The sequence below is a fragment of the Ascaphus truei genome, chromosome 3 (assembly GCF_040206685.1).
Source record: "Ascaphus truei isolate aAscTru1 chromosome 3, aAscTru1.hap1, whole genome shotgun sequence".
In the NCBI taxonomy this organism is placed as follows: Eukaryota; Metazoa; Chordata; class Amphibia; order Anura; family Ascaphidae; genus Ascaphus; species Ascaphus truei.
Genome location: NC_134485.1, coordinates 429,096,484 through 429,110,304, shown reverse-complemented (window position 1 = coordinate 429,110,304; position 13,821 = coordinate 429,096,484). Strand labels below are relative to the sequence as shown.

At 49.8% G+C, this 13,821-nt stretch overlaps 1 protein-coding gene across 1 annotated transcript in view; it reads right to left on the bottom strand.

Annotated features, from left to right (window-relative positions):
* The window catches only part of CASR (calcium sensing receptor), a 202,767-nt gene that overhangs the window by 26,249 nt on the left and 162,697 nt on the right, over nt 1-13,821 (bottom strand). The window lies entirely within an intron of this gene.

Here is a 13,821-nt window from a genome sequence, read left to right as displayed (position 1 = left end):
GCCTCTGCTCTGCCCAGCTGCGGGCCTCCCTCACTGTCCCGCTCAGTGCCTCTGCTCTCCCCAGCTGTGGGCCTCCCTCACTGTCCTACGCAGGGCCTCTGCTCTCCCCAGCTGCAGGCCTCCCTCACTGTCCCGCTCAGTGCCTCTGCTCTCCCCAGCTGTGGGCCTCCCTCACTGTCCCGCGCAGTGCCTCTGCTCTCCCTAGCTGCAGGCCTCCCTCACTGTCCCGCACAGGGCCCCTGCTCTCCCCAGCTGCAAGCCTCCCTCACTGTCCCGCACAGGGCCTCTGCTCTCCCCAGCTGCAGGCCTCCCTCACTGTCCCGCACAGGGACTCTGCTCTCCACAGCTGCGGGCCTCCCTCACTGTCCCACGCAGCTCCTCTGCTCTCCCCAGCTGCAGGCCTCCCTCACTGTCCCGCTCAGTGCCTCTGCTCTCCCCAGCTGTGGGCCTCCCTCACTGTCCTGCACAGGGACTCGGCTCTCCCCAGCTGTGGGCCTTCCTCACTGTCCCGCGCAGCTCCTCTGCTCTCCCCAGCTGTGGGCCTCCCTCACTGTCCCGCGCAGGACCTCTGCTCTCCCCATCTGTGGGCCTTCCTCACTGTCCCGCGCAGCTCCTCTGCTCTCCCCAGCTGCGGGCCTCCCTCACTGTACCGCGCAGGGCCTCTGCTCTCCCCTAGCTGCAGGCCTCCCTCACTGTCCCGCGCAGGGCCTCGGCTCTCCCCAGCTGCAGGCCTCCCTCACTGTCCGGCGCAGGACCTCTGCTCTCCCCAGCTGTGGGCCTCCCTCACTGTCCCGCGCAGGACCTCTGCTCTCCCCAGCTGTGGGCCTCCCTCACTGTCCCGCGCAGGACCTCTGCTCTCCCCAGCTGTGGGCCTCCCTCACTGTCCCACGCAGGACCTCTGCTCTCCCCAGCTGTGGGCCTCCCTCACTGTCCCGCGCAGGACCTCTGCTCTCCCCAGCTGTGGGCCTCCTTCACTGTCCCGCGCAGGACCTCTGCTCTCCCCAGCTGTGGGCCTCCCTCACTGTCCCGCGCAGGGCCTCCCTCACTGTCCCGCGCAGGGCCTCTGCTCTCCCCAGCAGCGGGCCTCCCTCACTGTCCCGCGCAGGACCTCTCTCCAACACCGACACTCACTGGCATAACAGTGAGGCCCACACAGCTGGAGAGAGCTGGGGCACTAGAGGCCTGAGACCAACCCCATAGTACGTAAGTCAGTATTATGTATTTATTTGGGGTGGGTATTTTTGTGTCTGTATGTATTTGGGGGGGGAGGGTTGTCTGTATTTGGGAGTGGGTTTTTTGTATGTATTTGGGGGGGTTGTATGTAGTGGGGGGTTGTATGTAGTAGGGGGGTGGGTTTGTATGTATTTGGGGTGTGTTTAATTTGTATGTATTTAGGGGAGGTTGTATGTATTTTGTGTGGGGGTGGTAATTATTGTGGGGGATTCTGTGTGTGTGGCCATGGTGGGGGGGGGGGGGGGGAGAGAATGAGTGTGAAGGAGGGAGTAGGGATTGGAGGAAGCAGGATTGAGTGAGAGTTGAGTAATTGATAGAGGTGGGGGGAAAAGAGAGGGAGGGGAGAGAACTACATGGGAAGAGGGGGGGGAGTGGAGAGGGAAATAGAAGAGGGGGATCGCATGGTGTGAAATGGGCTTGCAAGACTGCCGACACGGGGTGAAGGGCCCTGATCGTAACTCGAGTCCTTGGCCCCAAGAAATGTGTGATCCGCCCTGCCTTGTACACCTGCAGAATGTGTGTCATGTTCCCTGTTCCGCGGCCTCATCACCTTGGGACGCCGCTACCTGTGGGGGAGTGTGACAGGTTCGTTAATGTCACACCTGCACATGTGCGTGTTTAAGCCCCGGGGCCCTGGTCATGTTGTTGCTATGTTTAACTGAAACACAATCTCTTTTCCCCACGTGCAAACACGAGTGATTCTGTAATGATTAGCTGACAAGATCACTTGGAATGACTAAGAGATTAAAGTGTGTCACTGCGCAGACTGTAAGTTTCATATGGAAGGAAATCTGCTCACAGAGACTTTGTCTCACATCAATGCATCGTTGCTATATATATTTTTATATATATAGTAGCACTAGCTGAGAGACCCGGCGTTGCCCGTGAGTTAAATTTCCCGCTATGAGGGGGGGGGGGGGGGGGGGGCAGTGGACAGGAGGGGGGGGCAGTGGACAGGAGGGGGGGGGGCAGTGGACAGGAGGGGGGGCAGTGGACAGGAGGGGGGGACAGAGTGGACAGGAGGGGGGGGGGCAGTGGACAGGAGGGGGGGGACAGTGGACAGGAGGGGGGGAGGACAGTGGACAGGAGGGGGGGGGAAGGGACAGTGGACATGTTTCTCCGCTCCTCCCTCTCTCTCCGCTCATCCCCCCCCCACCCACGCGCAGCTCCGGTCCCCACCCTACAGTGTATGACACACACACACACACATACACACACACAGTGTCACACCCACACCCACACTGTGTCACACCCACACACACACACCCACACACCCACACAGTGTCACACCCACACAGTGTCACACCCACACAGTGTCACACCCACACCCACACAGTGTCACACCCACACCCACACAGTGTCACACCCACACACACGGTGTCACACAGTGTCACACAGTGTCACACCCACAGTGTCACAGTGTCACAGTGTCACAGTGTCACAGACACACACTCACACCACCTCTCCTTCCGGCCGCCGCCATCTTAGGCACTCGGCGCCGCGAGGGAGGAAGGGGGTCCTTCCGGGCGCCGCCATCTTCGGCACTCGGCGCCGCGAGGCAGCTGCAGGCTGGCTGCCCACTGCCTGTTTCCCCCCGCCGGGGAGGGAGGTGAGCTGTGCGCCGGGGAGAGAGGTGAGCGCCGCGAAGCAGCTGCAGGGTGCCTGCCCACTGCCTGTCCCCCCGCCGGGTAGGGAGGGAAGGAGGTGAGCGCCGGGGAGGGAGGGAAGGAGGTGAGCGCCAGGGGAGTAAGCAAGCATGTACACAGGGGAGTAAGGATGAGTGTTAGCTACAGGGGAGTAAGCAGTGTGTACACAGGTGTGACAGCATGAGTGTGAGTTGTGGGATGACAGTGTGGTCAGTGTAAGTGTGTGGGATGACAGTGAGTGTGTGTGTGTGTGTACACAGGGGTGACTGTGAATTGTGGGATGACAGTGACTATATGTGTGGGATTAGAGTGTGTGTGTTTGTGTACACAGGAGTCAGTGTGTGTGTGAGTGTGAGTGTGAGTGTGTGTGTGTGTGTGTGTGTGTGTGTGTGTGTGTGTGTGTGTGTGTGTGTGTGGACAGGGGTGAGAGGACTCGGCAGGGGTTCTGTGGGGGTATGCTGTCAGTGCAAGTGTGTGAGACTGAAGTAGGTGTGTCAGTGATGTCACTGTAACTTGTGGCCAATGACAGTCTGTGGGAGGTGTGTGTCACAGTGGGGCGTACCTCTTGGCCAATGAGAGTCGGGGTGGCGACGGACCAATCACGTTCCCCGCTGCTAGTACCAAAGTTTGGATTTTATATATTAAGATACAATAGTAGCATACAATAGTAGCATACAATCTCAAAGGAGATTATGATACCGGCCCAGGACAATTATTGTAAGAGAAATAAAGATGGATTTATGAATCGATAATACGATCCTAGGTAACCTGAGGTTTCCATCTTGCTTATGATAAGTGTCCGGTGCTGATATTATAATCTCCTATGAGCGTGTGTGCTGCATTCTAACAGTCTCCACATACCACGCAACGTACAGTGCCACGCACGCACAGTGCCACGCACAGAATCGCCTTGTGAGGCACTGCACTAATAGAGTGCGGCCACCTTTCCTAGCCTCCTTTACTGTATACCGTATTTGTGTGTGTGTGTGTATTTATGTGTATATTTTTTCACGTTTTTATCATTGCCAGAGTAAGCGTAAATAAAATGCTGCAGTGTGGTGTCTGATAAAATGTATATTTTTTGTTAGGGTGACCAGATTTGCAAATGTAAAAACTGGGCACATTAAAAAAAATATTTAGAAAACAAATGACACCACCAACTGCACCCCGCCCCCCCCCCCCTCCTCTGTCTCTCTCCTATCTTTTCTCTCCCCCTTCTTACTCGCTCACCCCCATTATCTCTCTCTACCCCCGTCCTTTCATTCTCTCCCGCCCTCCTTTCTCCACCTGCTTCCTGTCTCCCCTCCATACTTTCTCTCACCCTTCCTCCCTCCATATCATCTCCCACCTCTTCCCTCCATTCTCTCCCTCCCTCCATTCTCTCTCCCCCTCCTTCCCTCCATTCTCGCTCCCCCTCACTCCATCCATTTTCTCTCCCTAAATTCTCTTTCCCCTTCCTCTCCTCTACCTTCGGCCCTTCTCCATTCTCTCTCCCCTTCTCTCCATTCTCTCTCCCCCTCCCTCCATCCATTTTCTCTCCCTAAATTTTCTCTCCCCTTCATCTTCTCTACCTTTGTCCCTTCTCCATTCTCTCTCTCCCCCTCCCTCCGTCCCTCCCTCCTCTCTCCCCCTCCCGCTCCCTCCTCTCTCCCCTTGCCCTCCCTCCATCCATTTTCCCTCACTCCATTCTCTCTCCCATTCCCCTCCCTCCATCCATTTTCTCTCCCTCCATGCTCTCTCCCCTTCCTCTCCTCTCCCTTCGTGCCTCCCCCATTCTCTCTCCCCGTCCCTCCCTCCTCTCTCCCCTTCCCTCTCTTCTCTCTCCCTCCATTCTCTATCCTTCCTTCCTCCCCTCCCTTCATTTTCTCTCCCCCCACGCTCCATTCTCACACACGCACGCCTGGGAGAGGAGCTGCATGAGCTCTGCAGCGCCGCCTCATGGCCAGATGGATCAGTGAGCTGCACACATACCCTGCTACCGACTCGAAGTTTTTAAAGCTGCAGTTCAGTCAATATCCTGTATGTGTTTTTTTTTTTTAATAAATCAGTTCTGTAGTAAGAAAAAATACTTTTAGCATTTTCTGTTTTTAAAACAACTACTTTGAAAGACCAATTTTCTTGTATTCTATTTTAACAAGCATTTACTAAGGCACTGCCCCTTCATGTCCTGTCACAAGCCCTGGCACACCCCTTTGTCAGCCCTGCCCTCCCTCTTGCACATGTCAGTGCAGGAGTGCTCATGAATATTCATGAGCTTCCACTGACGGACTGAAGCAGAATATAAACAGATCCCTTCACTAATTGTCACCAAATTTCGCCGATCAATACATGGAGAACGAATTGACTGGCAGCTATGCAGTTCTTTAGGTAATTAGAGATTGCCCACATGAAACTATAGAAGTAAAAAAATTAAAAAATAAATAATATAAAAAAAAAAACTGAACTGCAGCTTTAATTCTGTGCTCAAAACCTGGGACATTTGAAAAATTGAAAATATTGGGGCAAAACATTTGGGATGGTATATTGGGTTTGAAAATAAAAGAGTAGTGGTACTGAGTACCCCTTAGTATGCTGGGTTAAAGGTCCAGACACAGGAATTATCATGTCGACTATCAAATACGTTGTATGTGGTATAAATAAAATGCAGGAGGGAAACATCTTCCAGGAAGACCATATTTACTAGAACCGGGTGTGGACGTGTGATGATGTCATGCGGTGCTGGGTACCCGCACCGGGTGTGGACGTGTGATGATGTCATGTGGTGCTGGGTACCCGCACCGGGTGTGGACGTGTGATGATGTCATGCGGTGCTGGGTACCCGCACCGGGTGTGGACGTGTGATGATGTCATGTGGTGCTGGGTACCCGCACCGGGTGTGGACGTGTGATGATGTCATGCGGTGCTGGGTACCCGCACTTTTTATTTTTCAACCTTTCTTTTTATATTTCGGAAATATGCAATACACCTTCAACGTTATAGATTAAGACGGGGGTGCGCAAATCCTTTCAGTTCGCGCCCCCCTGCCTGCGCGCCACCCCTCCTTACATGCTCTCGGGCTTCGACGGCGTCATATGACGTCATGACATCATGTGACGTCGCGTTGCCGTTGCCATTAGACCCTGCGGCATCATTTGACGCCGCGTTGTCAGAGACCTAACGCCTCCCTTGGCATTTAATTTAAATGCCTCTGGGAAGAGCGTGGGGCCTCTGCAACCGCCGCGCCCCTCCCCCCCCTCCCTAGAATATCCCACGCCTCCCAGTTTGCGCGCCCCAGGATTAAGATATGGCGGAAAATACGTTGTCGTGAATGCGGAGGCAGTATCGCTGCCTTATTAAAGCAGCAAGCCGCGCTGATCACCATTTGCTTTTTACATTTAATACATTTGGATTTTTTTTTTCATCCGATACTCCGTTCTGAAGATACGACCGTTTGAAATATTTAGTGTACGGGAAGTTAAAATGGAGCTCTCCCCAGAGCCCAGTGCCCCTCAGAGGTTAGAGATGAAGAAAAACATGATTTTTAACGCTCTCCCCCTTCTTACTCGCTCACCCCCATTATCTCTCTCTACCCCCGTCCTTTCATTCTCTCTCGCCCTCCTTTCTCCACCTGCTTCCTGTCTCCCCTCCATACTTTCTCTCACCCTTCCAGCCTCCATATCATCTCCCACCACTTCCATTCCATTCTCTCTCCCTCCATTCTCTCTCCCCCTCCTTCCCTCCATTCTCACTCCCCCTCACTCCATCCATTTTCTCTCCCTAAATTCTCTTTCCCCTTCCTCTCCTCTACCTTCGGCCCTTCTCCATTCTCTCTCCCCCTCTCTCCATTCTCTCTCCCCTTCTCTCCATTCTCTCTCCCCCTCCCTCCATCCATTTTCTCTCCCTAAATTTTCTCTCCCCTTCATCTTCTCTACCTTCGTCCCTTCTCCATTCTCTCTCTCCCCCTCTCTCCATTCTCTTTCCCCCTCCCTCCGTCCCTCCCTCCTCTCTCCCCCTCTCTCCCCCTCCACCTCCCTCCTCTCTCCCCTTCCCCTCCCTCCATCCATTTTCCCTCCCTCCATTCTCTCTCCCATTCCCCTCCCTCCATCCATTTTCTCTCCCTCCATGCTCTCCCCTTCCTCTCCTCTCCCTTTGTGCCTCCCCCATTCTCTCTCCCCGTCCCTTCCTCCTCTCTCCCCTTCCCTCTCTTCTCTCTCTCTCCATTCTCTATCCTTCCTTCCTCCCCTCCCTTCATTTTCTCTCCCCCCACGCTCCATTCTCACACACGCACGCCTGGGAGAGGAGCTGCGTGAGCTCTGCAGCGCCACCTCATGGCCAGATGGATCAGTGAGCTGCACACATACCCTGCTACCGACTCGAAGTTTTTAAAGCTGCAGTTCAGTCAATATCCTGTATGTGTGTTTTTTTTAATAAATCAGTTCTGTAGTAAGAAAAAATACTTTTAGCATTTTCTGTTTTTAAAACAACAACTTTGAAAGACCAATTTTCTTGTATTTTATTTTAACAAGCATTTACTAAGGCACTGCCCCTTCACGTCCTGTCACAAGCTCTGGCACACCCCTTTGTCAGCCCTGCCCTCCCTCTTGCACATGTCAGTGCAGGAGTGCTCATGAATATTCATGAGCTTCCACTGACGGACTGAAGCAGAATATAAACAGATCCCTTCACTAATTATGTCACCAAATTTCGCCGATCAATACATGGAGAACAAATTGACCTGCAGCTATACAGTTCTTTAGGTAATTAGAGATTGCCCACATGAAACTATTGAAGTAAATAAATAAATAAATAAATAATATTAAAAAAAAACTGAACTGCAGCTTTAATTCTGTGCTCAAAACCTGGGACATTTGAAAAATTGAAAATATTAGGGCAAAACATTTGGGATGGTATATTGGGTTTGAAAATAAAAGAGTAGTGGTACTGAGTACCCTTTAGTATGCTGGGTTAAAGGTCCAGACACAGGAATTATCATGCCGACTATCAAATACGTTGTATGTGGTATAAATAAAATGCAGGAGGGAAACATCTTCCAGGAAGACCATATTTACTAGAACCGGGTGTGGACGTGTGATGATGTCATGCGGTGCTGGGTACCCGCACCGGGTGTGGACGTGTGATGATGTCATGTGGTGCTGGGTACCCGCACCGGGTGTGGACGTGTGATGATGTCATGCGGTGCTGGGTACCCGCACCGGGTGTGGACGTGTGATGATGTCATGCGGTGCTGGGTACCCGCACTTTTTATTTTTCAACCTTTCTTTTTATATTTCGGAAATATGCAATACACCTTCTATAGGACAGAGGAAGAGGAAGTCTTGAGTACACAGAAGAGATGTGCTGACAAGACACCACACGTCTTTTCCTGGACCCACCTAGACTCAGAGGGGCCGATTCACTATGCAGTGATAAGTGCTTTTAAGTGAGATAAATGTCTTTATAGCGTGATACTGCCTGCTGCGAGATTCACAGTTAGCCCGTACACAGGAGTAGGTGTTTGTTTCTTTGCATTGTTTTGCCTTAAAATGCTGCTTAAAGAGACAGGCTTAATAAAGCCATGTTTAATTTCCCCCAAATCGGTCTCCCTGAGTGTACCTCTGCACAGGTCTCTTACAGGGTACCTTCAAAGTCTAGTATAATGGACATTAGTGCTAACGGTATGCAAAAGTGTTGTTTTCTGCAACAACGCCATTACAGAGCTCCGTTAGAGTTGACGCAGGGATTTATTGATGCATTACATAGGTCATACCTGAAGATGGCGCTAGCTCCCTCCAGGAATTTGGGCGAGAGTCTTATTTTACTGGGGACCTGAGTGCTGTATATATCCCTTCAAGCCCCCCTTCAAAGAACATGGGAAGAGACACCTGTGCGTAAAAAGGAGCACACCTGTGCGTAAAAAGGAGCACACCTGTGCGTAAAAAGGAGCACACCTGAGATACCCTAGATATATACTAATGTGAGTCATTAAAATATACTTGGCTGATCTTTCTTTCTCATAGCGCAGGGCTTGACGCAAGCCAACGCCACCTTCAGGTATGACCTATGTAACGCATCATTATATCCCAGCGGTAACTATACCGGAGCGCTGTGGATCAGCGCTGTTACAGGGGACACCTGTTTTGCAAGGGCTCGTTAGGGCTGAAAACAGCACGTTCTGTAACACTGCGTTAGTGAGTTTGAAGATCCCCGTTGGCACTTAATGAGGCGTTAACTCAAACTAACGACTCGTTAAGTCAGCTTTGTGTATCGGGGGCCTAAGGCGGCGTCCATGCTGCCTGCTCGCGAGCGCGAGACGTAGCGCCATGACGTAGCACTTGCTTGCAGCAGAGGCGATTCCTGGACTGAGCTCTTGCGCGTGAGGAGGCGTGTCGGGCGGGGGGGAGGGGCGTGGCCGTGACATCACAGAGCTGGTTTGCCCTCATTGGGCGAACCGCTAACGTGACCCGGCCGGCACGCCGCAAATACAAAATAATTTGTCTCGGCTCTCCGGCCAACGCTCGCGGGTGCGCTCCATACACGATCACATTACCCCAATGTGATTTATCGCGCAGCTCTCTCTCTCTCTCTCTCTCTCTCGCACAAGCAAGCAGCATGGACGCGGCATAAGGGGGCGGCCCCAGTCACTTCTACAGCGCACGGCTCGGCGTGCGCTGTGCTATCAAGCCCCGCCCCCCCAGTCCGGCCGGTCCCAGTCCCTACCTTGCCGCGCACCTTTCCCCAGCGGTGCGCGACAGATTTTCAGGGAGGCAGGGGAATTTGACATTAGAATCCGCGACGGAGGCGTGGCCACGCCCCCGCCGGCGGTTCAGCCAATTAGGGCGAACCAGCCGCGGGACGTCATGGCCACGCCCCCGCGAACCCACAGCCACGCCCCCTCCCGTCACAAACCTTCCCTCTCCCCTCAGACCGCCTATCGCGGTGCAGCGCTATGCATGCGCCGCCCCCCCTCCCCCCCCCCGCCGGGCGCGCGTGCCACAGTGAAGACTGGGGACTCAGCCTTAGAGTGGAGAAAGAAACCAAATAGATCCGGGTGCAAAAGAAAAGTCTCACTGTAACATTTGTATGCAGGATCTGGGGCTGGTTGGCTCCTTATTGGCTGCGGGGTGTCCCCGGAGCAGATTAAGAGGGTAGGGGTGTCATTCTAGGTACCCCACAGTAGCCATTTAGTCCTTTTGTGGACGAAAAGTCCCACCAATGGGGTTTCTTGGCCAAAAACTACCCCAATGGTCACCTTGGAGCATATAGAATTACCCCCTAATACTTCTTGGGACTAAAAGATCAGAACCGTAGAGATTAGGAAATATCATACAGTAGGTGAAACTTTAATATGTCCAGAAACAGATTTTCTGCTTGGTCTAAATTGTGTGCATTATTGACCCGGCCGGAATGGCCACACGTTTGAACCAGTAACAGCAGCTAACAGTAACAATGAATATTAAAATACAATCGCAATAAAACATGCTGTAAATAATTCAACAACCTAAGTGGCTTCCTTGAAATAATATAACCATGCTAAAAGGGGAGTTTGGGCTACTTTTTGTTTCTATAGAGAAACCCCCCTGAAATCTGCACTTTTTCATTAAAATGATTTTTTTTTACCTATATGCACCAAATCTCACTGGGGTTTTTTTCCCCCATGGTAGGTGAAGAATAGGAGAGGGGGCAGGCACTTTGCATGTCTATGGTCCTGCTCAACACGCAGTCACATCACACAGAGTGTAAGCTCTTCGGAGCAGGGACTCCTCTTCCACAATGTTACTTTTATGTCTGAAGCGCTTATTCCCACGATCTGTTATTTGTATTATTTGTTATTTATATGATTGTCACGTGTATTACTACTCTGAAGCGCTGTGTACATTAATGGTGCTATATAAATAAAGGAAGGTATAAAGAACAGGGCTCCACGGAATTCATTCATTATGCCACTCGGCTTTGAGAAAGGCCACGTGTGGCCGAAACGTCAGTAATTTTGTTGGCAATAAATTCGTTTTGAAAATTCCGTGGACCCCTGTTCCTTATACAGTACCTTCCATTGTAAGCTGGATCATCACAGACAATCCTAAACCAGGAGCACAGGTAGTTGTATCCTTATGTTATTTTTATGTGGTGTGCAGAATTTTCCCTATAGTAGCTATAGAAATAAAGACATACATACATCATACATACATACAGTGACATCACACATAGGGATGATGGCAACCCCCTCTCAAGACGCAGATTACAAGTTGTGCCTTTCGACTTATATTATTGGTATATTCATTGGTAACAGGTACATTGATCTCAATAATATATTTTGGTACCATTTGGACTTGACTGGAAGGATGTCTATTCTGGGTCTACAAGGATTTTGTGTATTAATGAAGACTAGCCAATTCTACAATACTTATTTCCGAGCTAATACCCAGGAAGAAGCTTGGAGGATTAATAACAGGCAGGAAGAAACTTGCCTATTAAACTGTTTTATTTAGTTAATTATATGTGTTGTGTGTGCGTGTGTGCGTGTGTGCGTGTGTGCGTGTGTGTGTGTGTGTGTGTGTGCGTGTGCCCTTAACCTCTTCCCTGCCAGAGGAGCCAGGTAAGCATTGCAAAGTAAGGTGTCCCACTCCTCTCTGGCAGTTAAGGGGTTATTTCTTGCATTTCACATTACGCTATGGATGTGCTCTGTGACCTCTGAAGTGGGAGATCAGTTGGAAGGCAACTAACCACTGCTGTTGTGATTGTGAGCAAATGTAATTAAACCATAGAACCAGACAAGTAACTCCACCTTGTCATACTGACCCAGTTCTGGTGTTCTACTCCCTGTCGGTTAGCAGCTTTTTTTTATCATAGGGGGTTATTCATAAAAGGTGTGGTAGTGCCGATTGGGCAGTATCCCATAATAAATAACCCCCAGAAAGTGAGATCTGGATGACTGCCCATGATTGGCTGAGATACATACCCAAGAAGGGGGTTCTGGTAGCAGCTCTGGCTGGGCTAGTTGGGGTTATCGATAGGGCGACTTTAAATTGAAGTGTAAGTGTTCCTGGTGGACGTGAATACAATGAAGCAATTCAAAGCTTGCGCGGGGGTGCCGCTGCGACGTTGGGTTCAGGGACAGCTGAAAAGTTATCCTAGCTCTCCCCCTCCGAGGGGCACAGAACCCCTGATCGCGGCAGCCATTTTCCCCCCGTTATAACGCGGTTGCATTATGTGGACCCCAAGCACCGCGTTATAACGGGGTTCATATGTGTGTGTGTGTGTATATATATATATATATTTATACACATGTATACAAGATGTTCTTCTTATTACCTTCAAGATTGTCCACTCCTCTGCTCCTCACTACATATCAGCTTTGATCTCTCGTTATGTCCCAGCTCGTATTCTGTGCTCTGCTCATAACTATCTGCTTTCCACCCCTTTCACCTTTACAGCTCTCTCTCTCTCTCGCCCTACACTTTTTTCACTTACTGCCCCTTACCTGTGGAACTCCCTTATACTCAGTATACGTTAAGCACCTTCTCTCCCCACCTTTAAGTCAAAAACACACCTTCTGAATGAAGGATTTCCCTAGCCTGGACTCATGGCTACTGTCCCACACCCACAGTGGCTCGTACCACTGTTTGTGGCCAAACACTGTCAATTACTGCACTTATTCCCTCACCTTTGCTATTTATGTAAATGTCTGATTTTATTGTAATACCTGCATTTTCTCTTTTGTAAACATGTGATAAGAGAATTAACTATCTAGATATTGAGCCAAAGAAGGATCAAAGAAACTCAATTTAAGCACTCAGTACATATATATTAATCAATAAACGGGACTGTAATAATCCCTCCTAATAAAATGGAATTTAAGCAGTCCATTGACTTGTGTTAAAAAACAAAAATAATAAAGCTTTAATACATCACAATAATAGTACACAAAAATTAAGTATATTCAAAGAAAATAAAGTTTTATAAAATCCTCTTAGTGGTGTGGTAAATCAAAACCATGGGGATGTATCTATTGCAACTAACAAATAAGCTAATTACATCCCGATGGAACAGTGACGCCTTATTAACCCGAGCTATGTAAGGTAGATTACTGTATTGCATCCCTATTATAACATAGTAGTAGGTAGGAAGTATCCCCATCATAATCACCTATATACAATAGTGTAGTCTCAACAGTACTGCAGTTTTAATGTATAAACATAGAACCATACTATACACTCCATAGAATTCAAGCATACAAACAGATAGTGTATTCAAGTACATATACTGGTTTGTAATAGTATCAGCATTTCTGGATAAGAGAATTAAGCATGAATGAAAATATGAGTCCCTGCCCCAAAAACCATACAATCTAGTGGTCATTTAGAACGAGTGCAGATTGCTTGTTACCCCATTACTACAGGCAGCGAAAGCGTACACTGGTACAGTACAGTTAAAGCTTGAGCACATACTGTATCTGGGTAAAGAAAATGCCGATTAGTAAAAGAAAATGAGACATGAGCGGTACTGGATTACAATCATAAATCCATGTTAAAAATAGCCTGTGTGCTCTAATTAACTTAGTAGTAGCCATTTTGTTCTATCCCTAGGTAGAACAACAATCCCTCCTACTTCATAATTCTTTCATTCATTATCAGAACCACTCGGGTTCTAGCATTGAGCAGCGCTATTCTCAACTCTGGGGACCCCCTGGCTCCCCCCCCCCCCCTTCTTTTTTTTTTTCGTGCCATCTTGATTTTTTCTTTCTTTAACACTACCGTCAAATTAAATGGCTAGTTTTCTTATGGATCGAGGGGGGGGGGGGGCAGTTGTTCCTGGTAAATTATTTAAGAAATACTGATGCTGTGCCCACCCTGATCCCCCCTGTCCTAGAGGTATAACAAATGAGTCCGTTGTTACTTTAGTTTCTTTTCTATGGACTTCTGGAGTGAATTAAATGGCATTAGGAATCAGCAATGGGAGTAGGCAG